The sequence below is a fragment of the Schistocerca americana genome, unplaced genomic scaffold (genome assembly GCF_021461395.2).
Source record: "Schistocerca americana isolate TAMUIC-IGC-003095 unplaced genomic scaffold, iqSchAmer2.1 HiC_scaffold_236, whole genome shotgun sequence".
NCBI lineage: Eukaryota > Metazoa > Arthropoda > Insecta > Orthoptera > Acrididae > Schistocerca > Schistocerca americana.
The window spans coordinates 200,001-205,000 of NW_025725946.1; positions in this window are offsets into that span (position 1 = coordinate 200,001).

A 5,000-nucleotide genomic window follows, 5' to 3' on the forward strand; every position below is an offset into this window, starting at 1 on the left:
CGCCGCCTGCCGCCTCCGTCGGCCGGCGCGCCTGCCACTGGCCGCCCCCACCAGCCGGCTGTAGCGCGTGCGCCCACGCACCGCGCGGCCAGCACGCCGGGAGGCCCCCCCTCACCGGCCGGGGACGGTCCCACCCAGCCACCGCCGCGTATCGCTTCACACCCACATGCCATTCACGTTCGTGGGCATGGTGGGTATCGCTGAAACAACCGGTTGGTAGCTCAACCGATCGTCGCCATCACTGATTCACCTCTAGCGAGAACAACCGCACCACAACGGTTTACCAGTTGTTCATTTGCGTAACGTCACCAGCAAACGTAGACGTCCATCGCCATTTGCAAATTCAACGATTGTTGCATGCCTGTGTCAGGTGTCACGACACACTATGTCTGCCCACATACACGCAACAACATGTGCACGCTTCGCGAACACGTGGAAGGTGGCCCCCGTACGTATGCGATGTCCATTGCGCGAACGACTGTCAACCGGCCTCTGTCGCATGTCGCAGATGTGGAACGCAGTGCACCATGCTGTCACGGTGTGTGAGAAGAGACGACTACGTCTGACAACACGCGCCACTACATCAACAGACGGCTCATGCTGATCGCCATCCAGGGCATACCACACTGCAATCCGGCTCTTATAGGGAGACGACACATAGCTGAGTGCACAACAGTTGGACCGCATGGTTCGCCGTTGTTGGCGCAGTCGTTGTACGGTCACATGTACCACGATGTATCATTCAGTACATGAGGACCAATGTGCAGTACAGTGTGTGATTTGGACGTACAACATCAGCGGACAGTTGACACAGGCCGTACCACAGCGTAGGCTAAGTGCTTCGCCATGCGAATGCCAATGAACAACTGCGAAGGGCATTGAGCATGTACGTCCTGCTGCCATCCACATTACAGTGTATCGCTGCAAGGTGTTTAACATGAAGCGATACACTGGGGACCAGGCAGTGCGAGTAGCAAACTATATTGCGGGGGTTGCAGTTAGGCAACACTACACTAATTTAACGCGTCGTATGACAATTACAGAGCGGGTTAAGGCCCAACGTGTGTTGGGTTAAGGCCCAACGTGTGTTGGGTTAAGGCCCAACGTGTGTTGGGTTAAGGCCCAACGTGTGTTGGGTTAAGGCCCAACGTGTGTTGGGTTAAGGCCCAACGTGTGTTGGGTTAAGGCCCAACGTGTGTTGGGTTAAGGCCCAACGTGTGTTGGGTTAAGGCCCAACGTGTGTTGGGTTAAGGCCCAACGTGTGTTGGGTTAAGGCCCAACGTGTGTTGGGTTAAGGCCCAACGTGTGTTGGGTTAAGGCCCAACGTGTGTTGGGTTAAGGCCCAACGTGTGTTGGGTTAAGGCCCAACGTGTGTTGGGTTAAGGCCCAACGTGGGTTGGGTTAAGGCGCAACGTGGGTTGGGTTAAGGCCCAACGTGGGTTGGGTTAAGGCGCAACGTGGGTTGGGTTAAGGCGCAACGTGGGTTGGGTTAAGGCGCAACGTGGGTTAGGTTAAGGCGCAACGTGGGTTAGGTTAAGGCGCAACGTAGGTTAGGTTAAGGCGCAATATAGGTTAGGTTAAGGCGCAATATAGGTTAGGTTAAGGCGCAATATAGGTTAGGTTAAGGCGCAATATAGGTTAGGTTAAGGCGCAATATAGGTTAGGTTAAGGCGCAATATAGGTTAGGTTAAGGCGCAACGTAGGTTAGGTTAAGGCGCAACATAGGTTAGGTTAAGGCGCAACATAGGTTAGGTTAAGGCGCAACATGGGTTAGGTTAAGGCGCAATATAGGTTAGGTTAAGGCACAATATGGGTTAGGTTAAGGCACAATATGGGTTAGGTTAAGGCACAATATGGGTTAGGTTAAGGCACAATATGGGTTAGGTTAAGGCACAATATGGGTTAGGTTAAGGCACAATATGGGTTAGGTTAAGGCACAATATGGGTTAGGTTAAGGCACAATATGGGTTAGGTTAAGGCACAATATGGGTTAGGTTAAGGCACAATATGGGTTAGGTTAAGGCACAATATGGGTTAGGTTAAGGCACAACGTGGGTTAGGTTAAGGCACAACGTGGGTTAGGTTAAGGCACAACGTGGGTTAGGTTAAGGCACAACGTGGGTTAGGTTAAGGCACAATATGGGTTAGGTTAAGGCACAATATGGGTTAGGTTAAGGCACAATATGGGTTAGGTTAAGGCACAATATGGGTTAGGTTAAGGCACAATATGGGTTAGGTTAAGGCACAATATGGGTTAGGTTAAGGCACAATATGGGTTAGGTTAAGGCACAATATGGGTTAGGTTAAGGCACAATATGGGTTAGGTTAAGGCACAATATGGGTTAGGTTAAGGCACAATATGGGTTAGGTTAAGGCACAATATGGGTTAGGTTAAGGCACAATATGGGTTAGGTTAAGGCACAATGTGGGTTAGGTTAAGGCACAACGTGGGTTAGGTTAAGGCACAACGTGGGTTAGGTTAAGGCACAACGTGGGTTAGGTTAAGGCACAACGTGGGTTAGGTTAAGGCACAACGTGGGTTAGGTTAAGGCACAACGTGGGTTAGGTTAAGGCACAACGTGGGTTAGGTTAAGGCACAACGTGGGTTAGGTTAAGGCACAACGTGGGTTAGGTTAAGGCACAATACGGGTTAGGTTAAGGCACAATACGGGTTAGGTTAAGGCACAATACGGGTTAGGTTAAGGCACAATACGGGTTAGGTTAAGGCACAATACGGGTTAGGTTAAGGCACAATACGGGTTAGGTTAAGGCACAATACGGGTTAGGTTAAGGCACAATACGGGTTAGGTTAAGGCACAATACGGGTTAGGTTAAGGCACAATACGGGTTAGGTTAAGGCACAATACGGGTTAGGTTAAGGCACAATACGGGTTAGGTTAAGGCACAATACGGGTTAGGTTAAGGCACAATACGGGTTAGGTTAAGGTACAATACGGGTTAGGTTAAGGCACAATACGGGTTAGGTTAAGGCACAATACGGGTTAGGTTAAGGCACAATATGGGTTAGGTTAAGGCACAATATGGGTTAGGTTAAGGCACAATATGGGTTAGGTTAAGGCACAATATGGGTTAGGTTAAGGCACAATATGGGTTAGGTTAAGGCACAATATGGGTTAGGTTAAGGCACAATATGGGTTAGGTTAAGGCACAATATGGGTTAGGTTAAGGCACAATATGGGTTAGGTTAAGGCACAATATGGGTTAGGTTAAGGCACAATATGGGTTAGGTTAAGGCACAATATGGGTTAGGTTAAGGCACAATATGGGTTAGGTTAAGGCACAATATGGGTTAGGTTAAGGCACAATATGGGTTAGGTTAAGGCACAATATGGGTTAGGTTAAGGCACAACGTGGGTTAGGTTAAGGCACAACGTGGGTTAGGTTAAGGCACAACGTGGGTTAGGTTAAGGCACAACGTGGGTTAGGTTAAGGCACAACGTGGGTTAGGTTAAGGCACAACGTGGGTTAGGTTAAGGCACAACGTGGGTTAGGTTAAGGCACAACGTGGGTTAGGTTAAGGCACAACGTGGGTTAGGTTAAGGCACAATACGGGTTAGGTTAAGGCACAATACGGGTTAGGTTAAGGCACAATACGGGTTAGGTTAAGGCACAATACGGGTTAGGTTAAGGCACAATACGGGTTAGGTTAAGGCACAATACGGGTTAGGTTAAGGCACAATACGGGTTAGGTTAAGGCACAATACGGGTTAGGTTAAGGCACAATACGGGTTAGGTTAAGGTACACATTGTTGTAAGGAAAGGTGTTTTGGGGGGGGGGGGGGGCCGGTTTGTTGATTGTGATTATCGTAAGTAAATGACTGCGGCATCATCTGATTTGCCACGTCAGGGTGCACCTTTGGCTCATAACAGGCGGCGCTCTGATTCCATGCTTGTGGCAGACCTGTGTCTTTCATTCCTGCCATTGTTTGTGTGCTGTGACAGGAGGCAGTATTGTGATGTTGGGTGTACCCCTGTGTAGGACATGTGTGGGTGTTGGTGGCTTAGCTGAGCAATGGTGGTTGTCGGAAGGGTGGGATATTCTGTTTTGTGAGTGGACCTCCCGGTCTGGTTATGATAGTGTGGATAGTCTAATGTGGCGGAGAGGATGCACTGGGTGTTGTTCCATGCTGGTGCTTACATATTGTCTCTGTGCCTGTTACAGGCAGAGAGTAGTGCGTGATAAGAGTGTCTGGCTGACGTGTGGTTGTGATTGTGAGCAGAGTCTTTCAGCATGTATACGGACAGTTGTATACATTATCTGTATTTTGATGGCTCTATCTATTACTAATCAGCGCCGTGTATACGTTTCATCCGGTTCCAGTCGAAACTGTTGTATCTCTGTACATTAGTGACACGGCGAGGCCGCCATGTAGTTACTCGTCTCGGCAGCTTCCACCGGTGTATGGCAAATGATTATAAGGAATCAGTCTAGTCGTCAATACCGATAGTGTGACGTCACATGTCTGGGGTGGGGGACGCTGCGCCCTTCCGGTGGGTCATGGCCTAGAAAGACTCTTCCCACGCAGGGGGGCTTGGACTGTCATTGACTCTTCCGAGTAATATACTTGCCGTACGTTTTTGCGACTGCGAGTGCAACGCTCACCGGTACCGACATGGATGGAGCGCCTCCTAGCTGACCGCTGAGCATCTGCATTCGTACAGAGAGCAACGCGATCGCGTCTGTAGCTCGTAAGTGGTACAGCTCGCAGCTCATGTATAGGGACAGCGGGAATGTCGCATATTGGACATAACTCTTCATGAAACGCACGTTATAGGGGTGGATTGCACATTGCGCGTGCGAGCAAAGTCCGCCGTTCATCCGCTGGAGTTGCGGGTTGGGCGGTTGGGGTGGGGCACGAACGGGTGCAGGTGGAGTGATTGCCGGTCCACGACTTCGTGCGGCAGAGGCGCTGGCGTTGGGGTGCTGTTGTCGACAGAGGATGCAGGCTTTGTGGGTGGGGTCGAAAGAAGGGCACTGT